The sequence below is a fragment of the Ictidomys tridecemlineatus genome, chromosome 10 (assembly GCF_052094955.1).
Source record: "Ictidomys tridecemlineatus isolate mIctTri1 chromosome 10, mIctTri1.hap1, whole genome shotgun sequence".
NCBI lineage: Eukaryota > Metazoa > Chordata > Mammalia > Rodentia > Sciuridae > Ictidomys > Ictidomys tridecemlineatus.
In genome coordinates, this window is record NC_135486.1 from 41912632 (window position 1) to 41928170 (window position 15539).

The 15539-nt window shown below is 36.6% G+C and overlaps 1 long non-coding RNA gene across 1 annotated transcript in view; it reads left to right on the forward strand.

Annotated features, from left to right (window-relative positions):
- Window positions 1-8421: 8421 nt before the first annotated feature.
- LOC144367224 (uncharacterized) overlaps window positions 8422-15539 on the forward strand; it is a 70850-nt gene continuing 63732 nt past the window's right edge. Inside the window, exon 1 of the long non-coding RNA XR_013426553.1 lies at window positions 8422-8740. This is a non-coding gene — a long non-coding RNA (uncharacterized LOC144367224). The remainder of the gene's footprint in view (window positions 8741-15539) is intronic.

The window sequence follows — 15539 nt, forward strand, 5'->3', positions numbered from 1 at the left end:
GTTCAGGTATTTTGTAAATATTTAATATTTTCTTGGAGCAGCAAGAAAGAAAATGCTTAAAATCACATTCATGGAACCAGACAGCTGGGGTTCAAGCAGAGCTCCATTTATTTGCTTGGGAGCCCTGAACAAATTATTTAATCTATGTTCGTTTTAGTGTCCCTATTTGTAAAATGGAAGCAATAATAGGTACAATCTAATAGGATTAAATGAGTTAACATGTTGAAACACTCAGAGGCACACTTAATGCCTTAGTAAGCATTATAGAAGTGTTTGTCACCACTGTTATTTATTACTAGAATCAACGTTAACGTCTCTCTCCACAATTATTTAGGAGGTCCATGTAATTTACTGTTAACTCCTTGCTCTTTAGGAATATCTACGGAGGGAGGGTCTTTGGATATCTCATTGTTGAAAAAATGCCACAAATTAAGAGGAAATAATAAGTAATTTTGAAAAAGAATAGTGTGAAGAATAAAAATGGCAAAAATAATGTAATTGAAGAGCCAGGGGAGGATGAAGACCTAGAACTCTCGTATGTGCTAGAAAGTCCCAGTATTGAAGGCTATCAGAGGAGGCTGAAGTGTCACCACTGGATTCTGAGATTGAAAATACCCTGGGAAGACAACTTAGGTTTAATTGGATTGTACTTACCTGGTTCAGGTGAGAGACAGATCTATTTCCATTTTCACAGGAACAGTCTCTATTTTTAACATGATGGGCTCTTTCTCACCTTCAGATACTGTATAAGGTTTTACTGCCCATTAAATAGTGGGTTTCTATATAATGTTTTCATAATTGCTTTTTATCAAGTTTATCTTTTTCCCTTTTTGAGTGTTTCTCTGTGGATATAAAAACTCCTGTTCAGCACTAAACACACATCTCTTCATATTCTTTAGTTCTAATTACTTCACTCATCTTTTGATTAAGACTGTATTATAGCACAATGTTATTTTTTAAACTAATAATGCTAATAGCCCTCAAGAGATTGTTACTTTAGTTTGGATCCCAGTCTGTCTTATTCATTATTGCATTTTCTGCACCAAGAAAAGTGTCTTGAATGTAATAGGGACTCAATAAATATTTTAAATTAGTATTTTCAGTGCTCAATATTAAATAAATTATATCACCCATTGTTAGATATTATAATTTCTAACACTAAAATGTCACATAATATAATAATATTATATGATTACTTAAACAGTAATTGAAAGTAATAAAATGCATTTAAGCTGTTGTAGTAATTAACAGGAAGATCTATTTCCAGAGTTTTTAAGAAGGAAAGCCAAGAATGGAAACCCTTTGAATCAGATTTAAGTAATTGTAACTCCCAAAGCATATGAGTAAATATAGTCAGATAAGTTTCAAAATGATATTTCTGATGATAATAATACCAAATAATGCCACAATATTTTTTTTTTAAAGAGAGAGTGAGAGAGGGGGACAGAGAGAGAGAGAGAATTTTAACATTTATTTATTTTTTCTTAGTTCTCGGCGGACACATCATCTTTGTTGGTATGTGGTGCTGAGGATCGAACCCGGGCCGCACGCATGCTAGGCGAGCGCGCTACCGCTTGAGCCACATCCCCAGCCCTGCCACAATATTTTTTTGACAATATCTAGAACCAGGTGATGCCCCCGGTCTGGCGTGCAGTAGCTAAATAACTAATGGGCTGATTTCATGCCTCTTTTTAGAAAGAGGTAAGTGAGGTTTCCATGTTGTATTTGGGTTTAATCATGGTGCCTAAATGTCAAATTATTTTTAAAGTTATAGTACAGTGGCAAGAAAATGCCAAAGAGTCCGAGCTTTCCAAGTGCAGAGGTTTACTTCTGTCATTATTTCTCACAAGATACACTTCATTGCTTGAGTCCCCAGTTAATTAGGACATGCATCAGAGAATTATTATAAGAATTAAATCAGATAATGGGTAGAAATGTTCTTATTATATAGAGTTTAAGGTGACTGAAGAAAAGTGATGTGATTGACTCATCAACATTCGTTTCTTATTTTAAAAATTTATTTAGATTTAAATTTAAAATTTAAATTTATAATTTATATCCATCGCCTGGAATATGTAATCTTTTCCTCATGGTGAGAAGACTTCAAATCCACTCTTTTAGCCATTTTGAAATATACGTAAGTATTAACTAGTCATCATGTTGTACATTGGATCAACAGAACCTCTCACTCCTGTCTAACTGAAACTTTGTAGCTTTGACCAATCTCTTCATTTTCCCCCTCAGCCCTTTCTCCCAGTCTCTAGTTACCAATGTTCTACTCTTTGCTTCTAAGAACTTGACATTTTTAGAATATCATATTTAAGTGATATCATGTGGTATTTGTCTTCCTGTGCCTGTGTTGTTTAACTTTGTGAAAGTCCTCTAGGTTCATTCATGTTATCGCAAATGACAGAATTTCCACTTTATTGAGGCTATACAGAATAGCATTGTGTATATATGACATATTTTAAAACATCCTTTCATCCATTGATGAAAGGATGTTTTAAAATAACATTCTATACCTTAGTTATAGTTGTTTCTATACCTTAGTTATAATAATGCTGCTGCTGCAGTTAACACAGAAGTAGAGATTTATTCATCATCCTGATAGTACCATAACATCCATATTACCCAAAGTGATTTACAGATTGAATGCAATACCTATCAAAATTTCAATGTTATTTTTTTGTATAAATAGAAAAAGAAAGAAATACAAGAAATATTTGTGGATTCATAAAAGACTCCAAATAGCCAAAGCAAATTTCACTGAAAAGAATAAAGTTGTAGGCTTTACACTACCAGATTTCAAAATATTTTGAAAATCTAGTGCCATGGTTTAGATAAATGTTGCCCAAAGGTCCATTATGAAGCTCGATCCTCAGGGTGTCTGGCAGTATTGGGAGGTTCTGTGGGCCATTAAGAGGTAGAGCCTATGATGGTCCTTATGTCATTGAGTGGGTGTCCCAGAACACAAAAGTAGAAACCTGGTCTCTACTTTTTGCTTTTTGGCTCTCAATGTGAATACTTACTACTACTTGTACTGCTATACCATGGTATACTGCCATTTGCTAGCCTCCGAAGAACTGAGCCATTGCAGATCCTATACTTTTGAAACTTCAAAACTGTGAGCTAGATAAGTCTTTTCTTTTTATAGGTTAGTTGCCTCAGATATTTTATTATGGTAACACAAAGCTGCCTAATATAGCTAAAGTAATAAAAACAGCATGAAACAGCATGGTATTGGCATAAAAATGTACATACTTACCAGTCTCATAGATTTAGAGATCCCAGATTAAACCCACACCTCTAGAATCAATTACTTTTCAACGAAGATGCTAAGAACACACAATAAGGATACAACCACTAAAACACAGGCGCCAAAGCAAAAACAGACCAGTGAGATTGAATCTAATGAGAAAACTTCTGCATAGCAAAATAAATATCAAAAAAGTGAAGAGAAAACCCACAGGCTGGAGAAAATATTTGCACTTTTTACATCAGATAAGAAGCAAATATACCCAATACACAAGGAACTCTATTCAATGACAAGAAAACAACCTTATTGAAAAAGTGGGCAAAGGCATTCATCAAAAGAAGACATACAAATAGCTAATAAATTTGTGAAAAATAAATTTCAACACCTTATACCTTAGATTATCTATTATCAAAAAGATGAAACATAACAAGAGTTTGGAAAGTTAGAGAAACAGAAACGCTTGCGTACTATTTGTGGGATTGTAAATTGGTAGTCATTTTGAAAACTGGTATGACTTCCTCAAAAACTAAAATTATAATTAGTATGTGTTTCAGTAACTCTATGTTTGGGTATAATATACTTTTCCTTTTAATGATAAATTTTTATCTTTGACTGTGATATTTTGCATGCTTTTGTTTTCTATTTGAACATGAAGAACCTCTTGACCAAGAAAATAAAAGCTCAAACAACATATAAAAACAAAACTGAAAAAAATGTTTTTTATTGCATCAACAACTGTTAACCGAGGAGATGTAACAAAGTCTGTTGAACTTAATAATAGATGTAATTCTTCTAATAAGAAATGAATCTATTAATAAATATTAATTTTACAGAAAATTGAAAGAGAGTGGAATAAGAACACTCTAGAATTCTCCACTGGGTTCTTACTCACCTAGAAATTTCAGTGTTGTTTTAAAAGCCAGATGGCTTAGCTTCCCTAATATTTGCCTATATTATACTTATTCTCTTATCCTCCATCCCCTTTAATCTGGTTTAGCGATTTTATATTTCAGTGTGCACAGGATTACTAAGCACAGTTGTGTATGTTATCCCATTACTATAGGTAAATTCAAAGGAGTTTTTCAAGAATTCATTGTACACAGTTATGGTTTTATGTGTTGAGAGGAGAGGACTTACTTGCTCAACACTGATCTCTTCTAGACTGGCCTTCCAGTAAAGGAATCATTCTTCCTTAGAGTTCCATGCCAACCAGCTTTGGGTTGGTGCTTAGGACTATCAGTCCTCATCATGCAAGGTTAGACAAACCTGGAGTGTTAGAAATATGATGATAAACTTTGAACCTATGGGCTTACCCAGACCTGAAGGAAGTCTTATAGAATTTCCAGGTATGTGAGCCGATTAGAATCTCTTTTATGTAAACTAGTTGGAATGCATGCCTGACAATTACACGTGGAGAATCTTTATGGAATAAGATTTTCTAATATGTCAATGAATGATGAGAGTCACAACATCATGGAATATGATTTAGAGGAACCTAAAGCACGTATGTAAATTACACAGGCCATGTGACATCCTTAACAAAAGAGCTCTAGATTCAATAGCAAACAATTTCTTAGATTTACTAGTTGTGGTTTCTTCTCACTGTGGTTCTCTGCTGGTCTCCTGGCTGAGAGCGGTTGATCTTGCTGTTTTGGGTGGCCCTATGTGATTGTAGGCTGCTTTTCCCTGTCTGACTTGGCCAGGGAGCCTTGTCCTGCTCTCAGCAGGCAGATGTCCTGAAGAAGCAAAGGGCTTTATTCTGGTGGGCACTAGAGTTGTGAAAGAACTCACCTACAGAAGACAGAGGCTTTCACAAGAATTCCCAAGAAGACCATGTTTAAAGCACAGATGAGCTGATTTTGGTCCTGGTTCAGGAACATCTGGAGGAACAGCTGTGGATGACAAGAACATGTTTATCTCTTTTGAAAAGAAAAGTGGGGTGAATAGGCAGGGTCCTCAGGGAGTGCCGCCTGCAAAATAGAGATCTGTTCCCATCATCGAAACTTGGGGTGGAAAATAGTTGAATAAAAACACAGCTTGTTTTTAAATAGCTTAATGGACAGTGAATTGAGAGAGTAGAAAAAGAGAACTGAAGTCTTTTTAAACCATGAGCCTTGGTACTTCCCAGCCATTGAGAATATTAGAAGTAAAGGGTCTACAAAATATATCAATATCTAATCTTAAAATTTCCTTCACTTCCCAAAGTTGAGCTTCTTCCTTATAATTGGAAGATTAACTCCCTTGGGATTTTATTGATGACCTGAAAAAGTCACTGTAATTTACTATATCTCTCCCAAGTATTTTTATTTTTTTCTTCCTTTGGCAAGATTGAAAAGACAGCACCATGACTTTTTCACAAATGAATTCAGTAGCTTGGGCTTTAGTCTTACAAATTTATGATTGTGGCTTTTCTAAACTTTTTTTTTTTTGGTAACGTACCTGCCTCATATTTCCAAAAACAAGAAAAACTAATACGTCAGCATTTATGCTACTTGGTGGAAAAGATACCAGTTGCATTTTATGATCTAGACTCTTACTCTAATGGCTGTGTATTTTTATTCTTGTAGTCAAGTTACCGAGGGTTTCCCCCTCTCTTCTTATATGCAGATGAAGTTTCAAGAAAATTAAGAATTAGAACCTGGTAATAAGCTAACTGTAGGGGCATATTATATTGGTTATTATTACTCATTTTCTAATCCTTCTTTATGGAGAAATACATCCTAGACGACTCATCCATGATAGTGGAAAGGAGAAATTCAGGTCTATTTTTGAGAGGGAGAAAAATCCTTGCAAAACATATGGGTTTAGCTTTATAGGAAACAGTTTCTAGACAAACATAGATGAGTGATTTAATAGCAGCAGGGCTTCCATTTATGTAAATACTGAGCTGTGGGACTCAAAAAAACAAACTCAAAGAAAAACATTATTAATCAGCTTGAGTTTTTTCCCCCTCCTCTCAACATTCTAAGAGAACAAACAGATCAACAGTAAGGAATGCTTTCAACAAGAACAACAAGCAAAACCGGGTTTAATGTTGCCCTTGATAAAACTTTTTAAGAGTTTTAGAGACTTTCTCTTGGCTGTTCTTTATTTTGATGCAAAATATATATGAACATAGTCAAATACCAAAACACTCTAGTGTCCTAATTGCTTTTTCTTTATAATTTTGCCTGTCTTACTTCTGACTTACCCCAGGAAATATACTGCACCTCCTTATCAGACAAAAGTAGATATTAAAAATGTATCTGACTTAGAGAATAGCTTAAATACTAACATTCAGAGCATTTGTTTTTGTAGAAAGACAAGATAAAGAATCATAGCTTGGGATCTTATATTAACTAAATATGCAAAGTGCAATGAAGATTTAAGGCATGTTTCCGAGTAATTTATGTCTGAAATACTTTCACTTAAAATAAGCAAAAAAATTGGAAGAAAACAGCTTTTTTAAACTTAATTTATCACATGACTTGTCTTCATTGAATGCTTAGTGTAGCCAAAATCTGAGCAAACCTAGCTATTCTGAGAGTCACATGACAGATTCTAGGCAGTTCTTGCATAGATACTCAGCACCTCAGATTTTACGCAGAAGAAAAGAGGGTCCTTTGGCTCAATTCCTCTGTGGTCAATCATTTTTTACTCTTTAGATGGCTTGGCTTACATGAAAAGAAATTCATTGCAGGATTGAGATTGAAGTGCCTTTTCAGTATAAAAACAAAATTGTCTACATTCTTATAAATAGAATTATTGGCCTGATGATAATACATCCAGATTACTGGGTGATCAGTGTTAATTTTTATCTATACTTGAATTTTTCTTAGCTGTTCGATAGTGCTAAAGATTGTATTTAACTGTAATTGCCAATGGCAAATGTGTTCATTATTTTTACAAATAAGTATAAGTGCATATATATAGTTCAGTAAATTACAAAAGTGAAGTAAAAATAATTTCTCAAATACATTTAAAGTGCATGTTCAAAAATCTAACCCATATTTAAACAACTTCTCAATAAAATAGTTACTATTTTATTTAGATTTTCCTTTGCTGTGACCAAAATACCTGACATGAACTACATAAAGGAGGGTAAGTTTATTTGGAGCTTGTAGTTTCAGAGGTCTTAGTCCACAGAGGTCTCAGTCCATGGTAGGCCAGCTCCATAGCTCTGGGCCCAAGGTGAGGCAGAACATCATGGCGGAAGGGCATTGTGGAGCAGCTCAGAACATAGCAATCAGGAAGCAGAGAGAGCTCTGCTCACCAGTGACAAAATATACACCCCACAGTTCACCTCCAGGGACCTACCTCCTCCAGCCACCCCCTCCCTGCCCATAGTTACTGTCCAGAAAATCCATTGAGTAAACAACTGATTAGGTTATGACTCTTATAACCCAATCATTTCACCTCTGAAAATTCTTGCAATTTAAAATTCATGAGCTTTGGAGGATCACCTCATATCTAAACCATAACAGTTACACAAAGAATAAGGATAATTTCTTATCAATAAGACTATCACTTTTAGCACCCTGTAAATTTTCTGGGTTACAGCTTACACAACTTAACATTACTAGCATCTGATAAAAAAAGAGTGTGTGTACACTGGTTAGACCCAACTTTAGGGAAAAAAAGCTTTTTAATTGGCTTTGTTTTATATTTCTTTTATGATTATTTTCAAATTGAATCTTCACAACATTTAATAAGCAATCATTTGTCTGCTATTAGAAATACTAGTAATAGAAATTTTCAGCTATTTGAGAATTAGTTGTAAATGGGATTTTGTAAACTATTATTGAGGAATTCTTTGGAGAATGAGATTAGTTATCAATTTTTTACTTGTATGACAAAAATAATTAGGAACTTTTCACAGTTAAATAGCTAGTTTCTACAAAATGTTTTTGTAGATATATGTTGAGTTCAAAATACCATCTAAACAACATTATAACCAACAGTGGGAAATTTTTTAAAATAATATTTTTTAACCTGTAATCTCTCTAATCCTTCAACAAATGAAAGCATTTTCATAAACTGCTGGTAGCAGGCCTTCCTTGGCCCCTGGGGCCCAGCCCCCAGTTCCTTGTTCTGCAAGTCAAAGTGGCCAGCTCACAAGGCCATGATGCAGACTTGCGGTTCTTCTGCTTATCCGCCTGAGACATATGTGCTCCACGGGAACATCTTGACCTTTTCTGCTCTGGTGGACTTCCTGATAAGGGAAGTTTCGGTATCTAACAATGGCAGATGTCGCAACCGAATTTCTCCCCTCTCCCTCCCTCTTTTGAGTAACTTTCCACTTCTGCTACTTGGGGTATAAAAGGAGATGATGTTAGTAATAAAGTGGTGACTCCTGTGGTGACTTCTGTGGTGACTCCTGGGGTGACTCCTGGATGAAGAACCTTGGTGTCCTGTGTACTTCTTAACCCTGCCATCCCTCGCCGGACTCGGCCCTGTTAGCCGGACGCGGCAAGTGGAGGTTCTACCGGGATCCGGAAAGCAGGGGTAAGCGGACGGGGCTCACCTTCTAAGGTAGAAGGGGGAGGATTGGTTCAAAGATAATTCAAGAGAAACAAGGTACATACCATGGGTAATTCAACAACAAAGTTTCGTTTGGCCAACGTACTAAAAAAGCTATTAAATAGACAAGGAACAGAAATAAAAACCAAGACAGCAACCAAATTCGTTGAGATTATCACCCAGGCTTGTCCTTGGTTTCTGACAGGAGGATTTCTCAATAATAGTGACTTTCAGCAAAAGAATCTCTACAAAAGAGTTTAATTTAGATAAACTTCCACTTTTCATGTTGCCCTGTTTTACTTGACCACTGTCTGAAAAAATCAGCACTCCAGGTGCTGGACACCCCCTTACTAGTTTTTCACAAAATATGTAAACAAGGCCTCTGGCCTTGAGCTGGGCTTCACAGTGCTGACTACATTTCTAAGATAAGAGAGTTACTAACTGGGCTCCATGGTAACAGCTGGCAGGGGGAAGAAAGAAAGGGAAGGAAAAGCTCTCTCCTTCCCAGGTGTCCTTGAAAAGTTAACTTGCCCAGAACAGAGAAAAAAAAAAAAACCTGCTTTTTGTGAACTTCTGCAGACTGTGAACTTCTGAGCCTCTCCCCTTACATGTTGAGTGCAAAATTCTGAAACTACCTAAACTTGGGATTCATGGGATTAATTTATTACAGCAGAAGGTGTGCTCTCTGAATCTAGCTGCAACTAAATAAGACTGTTTCCCTATCTTCACTGCTATCTTAGGTGCCTTGCCTTGTCCGTCCCTACAACAGTATAATTCTATACATTTAAACATTATTTATGTTTTCATGAAATAGTAAACAGATGTGATCAATTGTGCAAATAACAAAATATCTCTTATTGAAATGGAATAATTTGCCTAAATTCAGAAATTTACAAGGATTGGTTCAAAGTGTGAATAAAAAAGGAATTAACAGATGGGAAAGAGAAATTAGAAGGTTCTAGGCATGGATTTAAAAGAAGGAAAATGTGTTTCTGGATAAGAGAGTCTATGTGATTAAGTAAATAAGAGGGTTTAAGCAAGTGATAAAAAAGGTCTATGTAAGTTGGTTATATATGTAAGTTTTTTGAGCAAGTAATCTTGAAGGAATTAAGAATTATACAACTATGGTTAAACAACAACTGTTATTTTGCAATATTGCAATATGTTATTTCTTTAAGAGCTAAACTTGATTAATATAAAAACATCAATGTAATTGTGGTACTATTACTTTTCTTTGTATATTAAATGTGTTCGTATTTTCCAGGTATATAAGTCTTTAAGATAAAAACTTTAAAAAAATTATATCAAGCTGATATTCTCCAAAAGGTTGCATGGTAATTTTAGGCTTATAAAAATAACATATTGGAGATGGATGATCGCCCCTCTGAAATATACTTCAGGCTGATCCGAAGATGAATGCCCTTCTCGGAAGAAGAACTTCTGCCATATCTTTCCTCTGTGCATACCTCTCCTCTCTGCCTTTCTGTGCTAGGATCTTTGCTGCCTAATCTTACGGTCCAACTACACCTACCATTTGACGGTGATGGTCATGGGTCCTGTACATGGAGGCGGTTAAACATTTACCATAACAATGTCCTGCTGGCCACAACACCCTGAGCTGATCTTGTAGTACCCAGTGACAGGCAACTTCCATGCTTGCACTGCAACCTAAGCCAGGGGAATGGGGCCTCCCCAGAGACGGGTAAGCAGTGCAGGGGCAGTGGACGACCTAAAACAGGGGCTACTTGATTCCCTTTGACATGCAAAAAACAAAAAAGGGGGACTTGCTGGTAGCAGGCCTTCCCTGGCCCCTGAGGCCCAGCCCCCAGTTCCTTGTTCTGCAAGTCAAAGTGGCCAGCTCACAAGGCCATGATGCAGACTTGCAGTTCTTCTGTTTATCCCCCTGAGACATATGTGCTCCACGGGAACGTCTTGACCTTTTCTGCTCTGGTGGACTTCCTGATAAGGGAAGTTTCGGTATCTAACAATGGCAGATGTCGCAACCGAATTTCTCCCCTCTCCCTCCCTCTTTTGAGTAACTTTCCACTTCTGCTGCTTGGGGTATAAAAGGAGATGATGGTAGTAATAAAGTGGATTCCTGTGGTGACTCCTGTGGTGACTCCTGGATGAAGAACCTTGGTGTCTTGTGTATTTCTTAACCTCGCCGCCCCTCGCCGGACTCGGCCCCGTTAGCTGGACGCGGCAATAAACTTATTCTTATCTATATGGTTTTTCCCTTTTTTATATTATTTACTTATTTACTTTAAAAATTATTTATTTATTTTATCGGTACTTTATTATTATACATAATAGTGGTATTTGTTTTTAAATATTTGCACAGGTACACAATATAAGGGCATAATTTGGTCAGTTTTGTTCCTCAGTACCCGTCTGTGTTTACAATGAAGGAGCCCAAAAATTTTTTAACACAACATATAGCACCATGGTATTCTGATTATTTTAAATTAAAAGCCTTCAAAAGTTAGCAGATGCTGATAGAGGCTTTACTTCGATTTGCCCTTTTTTGTATTAAAGCTAAACTTGTATAAGAGAATATAATGGCCTTCCATCCCCACCCTGAGATCTCATTTTCTGTCTCAAAAGAAGACTAAGACTATAACCGTACATGGGTGGACTTTCATTACATTGCCTGTCCCTCAAATTCTAAAAAGAATCTTTTTATAAGCTGATTTCTATCTCTTGGACCATTTGTTTTTCCTAACCATCACTCAAGTGTCCTCAAATTGCCTACACTCCCTGTTTTCCTGTCTTATAAAAAGGGGGTATATAAACTTCTAAATCATGTTGGACTGGTGGGTGACTGCTATTTGATAATAACACATGTGATTGCCTCCAGGCACCTCTTTGAAACTTTTCTCCAGTTAATCTGTCTTACTTTACCCAAGGGAATCTTGGAAGGATGAAGGAGTAATATTCCCTTTGCCCTTACAACAACATTTTTTTTATTGTTGGTTGTTCAAAACATTTCATAGTTCTTGATATATCATATTTAACACTTTGATTCAAGTGGGTTATGAACTCCCATTTTTACCCCGTATACAGATTGCAGAATCACATCAGTTACACTTCCATTAATTTACATATTGCCATACTCTTGTCTGTTGTATTCTGCTGCCTTTCCTATCCTCTACTATCCCCCCTCCCCTCCCCTCTTCTCTCTCTACCCCCTCTACTGTAATTCATTTCTCCCCCTTGTATTATTTTTCCCTTTCCCCTCACTTCCTTTTGTATGTAATTTTGTATAACCCTGAGGGTCTCCTTTCATTTCCATGCAATTTCCCTTCTTTCTCCCTTTCCCTCCCACCTCTCATCCCTATTTAATGTTAATCTTCTTCTCATGCTCTTCATCCCTACTCTGTTCTTAGTTACTCTCCTTATATCAAAGAAGACATTTGGCATTTGTTTTTTAGGGATTGGCTAGCTTCACTTAGCATAATCTGCTCTAATGCCATCCATTTCCCTCCAAATTCTATGATTTTGTCATTTTTTAATGCAGAGTAATACTCCATTGTGTATAAATGCCACATTTTTTTTTATCCATTCATCTATTGAAGGGCATCTAGGTTGCTTCCACAGTCTTGCTATTGTGAATTGTGCTGCTATGAACATTGATGTAGCAGTGTCCCTGTAGCATGCTCTTTTTAGGTCTTTAGGGAACAGACCGAGAAGGGGAATAGCTGGGTCAAATGGTGGTTCCATTCCCAGCTTTCCAAGAAATCTCCATACTGCTTTCCAAATTGGCTGCACCAATTTGCAGTCCCACCAACAATGTACAAGTGTACCCTTTTCCCCACATCCTCGCCAGCACTTGTTGTTGTTTGACTTCATAATGGCTGCCAATCTTACTGGAGTGAGATGGTATCTTAGGGTGGTTTTGATTTGCATTTCTCTGACTGCTAGAGATGGTGAGCATTTTTTCATGTACTTTACAACAACATTTTTAAAAAAGTTTTAATTGTATAGATTTATAAAGTTTGTGAATGTGCTAGTCGGCTCTCTGTTACTGTGACAAAATACCATAGATAAACAAATAGAAGAAAGGTTTATTTTGGCTCATAGTTTCATAAGTTTTGTCACCCAAATTGAACATCCTGGTTGTTCACAGCTCAAAGTAACCAAAATTGGGAAGATGAGAGTTGATAGAAAGGAGTCAGGCTTATTCAAAACTGGCCCTGCAGAAGTTAGAGGGACTATCTCCTAGTATCTCTAGTAGCTTATGGATGCATAGAGGTTTTATGGGGGAGAGGAAGGAGTTATAGAGTGGCTTCAGGATGGGCAGTTTCCTCATAAGCTGGGACATGTATCTTATGACATCAATGAACTTCACTTTCATGTGGTTAGTTACTAAGAAAGAGTGTAACAAAGGACTGGGTTTTGTGAATCTAAAGAAAAATTTAGCTGTTAACATTTTAACCATCTAGTTGGGGCTTCTCTTTAGAACTTACAGTGCTGGATAAAAGGGGGAAAATGTTAAAGGATTAAGGAGAGGAAATAACCCTACAGAACTCGGCAAAGACAACTCTCCCCAATGCTGCCCTGTTACAGTTTCAGTCCGTGATCACTTGGTCCTGGGGCTTGCGTCCATGGAGGCACCATGTATTATGGTGGGAGCACTTGGTGGAAGAGGTCTCTTCCCCTCATGGTGGCTGTGAAGCAAAGAGAGAAACAGGAATATGCTGGGGTCTCAATATCATCTTCAAGGTCACAACCCTATGACCTAACTTCTTTTCCTTTAGGCCCACCTACTAAAGGTTGCACCATGTCCCAGTAGGCCTTCCACACCTGGGCTTTTGGAGGACATTCAAGATCCAAACTCTTAATTAACAGTGTATATGCTTGTTATACATCATATTTACAGTAGTTTTGTTGATATTCCTACTGCAGACTGGTTTGTATGAAGTGCTATCATCTGTGCTTTTGGGATATTGACATTCATAATCATGGAAAGTAAGTGTGGATTTTAGGGTCGGAAAAACTTTTTTTTTTAGCTAGAAAAAAATTTAAATTAAGTTTTGTTACATTACCTTTTGTTACATTACAAACCTTGTATTTTTTGATTATAAGAATGGAATGCAGTTTGAGAAACAGAGTGTTGGATGATAACAAGTATTTTATGAGCTTCTGGTAGTAATTGAACGTAGCCCTGAACATGAGACTCTACCCAAATCATTTGATCTTAATGGCTCTGATGCTTACTGAAGGATTTCATGTCAATCACCTGTTTCTTGAGCTTTAATTCTATCGGGAATCCAACAAAGGAGGGAACACTAACCACTAGGCATGCTCTGTTCAAAACTGTAGTTATCTGTGGATTCCAAATGATTATTAGCTCTTTTTTTCCCACTCCTACTAATGTCCTTTTATGAAAGCTTATTATGTTCTAAGCACTGTACCACATAACTTTACCTATGTTTTCTCTTATAATTTCTCCCAACAAGCCTACAAGGTAACTCCTATGTTTTAATGAAGAAAACTAAAATTGTTAGACACTGAGAATGTTCCCAATATCCCCTAGCTTTGTGGAACTCATAGGAGAACCAGGAGTTGAGCCCACGTCCTCACTGACTCCATAGCTGGTACATGTCACTAGGTTACTTTCCACTTAGGAATGAAAAGTTCAATAGACTCTCAATTGTTGAAAAGGTCTCATGTCTTTTATTGTTCAAGGATTAAAATTTCAACATCTGAGACCATTAGTTTGGTGAGAACATTCCTGAGCCTGGTCTAGGGATGTCTCAACTCACTTGAAGTTGTAGTTTTATTGATTATAGCTAGATACTATCTACTGTGGGACTACTCTGCATTTAGGTTAATGGCATGGCCCTTGAGAATCTGCTCAAGGAATTGGGTTTTCTCTTGGAGGACTCTGTTTTGAGGGGAAAATAGAAGCAAATATGGCTGTTTTCTCAGTGTCGATCATATAGAGACAGAGAAAAGATAATGTAAAGGCTGTTCTCTCATGTTAAGCTTCTTGATGAATATTTAACCTTTGCTACAAATGGTGGAGCTGACCCAATACAGTAGCAGTCTCAGAGCCTGTGTCTAGCATGTCTAAGACCAGGAGTCAAGAGTGTTAGGGAGAACTTGTTGACCATTGCTCCCAGAGTGAGTTGACAATAGTAGATCTTCATACATGGCTATTCTAGACTCTAGAGCCATTTAAGAAACATTTTCAGCTCAATTTCTCACGGAGTCAGTGAAGAACAAGCAATAATTAATCTCTAACTATGGAGAATGCTAAAATACAACATTAATTAGTCCTATATACACGCAAATTAAGATTGTTTACTCTCTAGGAATAGGGTTCTCTCTAAGGACTAGAATTGGCAAGGTGTAACAAGGATTGCCTGGGAAAATTGTACTTTCTTCTTTAAGATATTATTCTGGTGATTTCATCTTTCGAGGTTAAAAGACAGGTGCCTTCAAATTGTGTCAAGGCTGTTGAATTCTCTGGAGATGACAAAATCAACTGCAAGAGCTTTCAAAATTATGAGTCAGCTGTCTTTCTCAAAGTGGAAGTCTTTCAAGAAATAACCGATGAAAGCATGTTCAAGATATGTTCACTGGCTAGAAATGAAAAAAGTTTAACTAGAAATGAAAATACAAACTTCTTGAAAACATCCTTGTGGTATTTTGCATTTATGTATTGCTAATTTCCATTTTGATTAATCTCTCTGCTTGGTTCTGTTTACATAATTTAAAAATGTGTCTAAGCAAAAGAACCATAATAATTACTCTAGAACCATCTGCCTTTTTGTGTGTC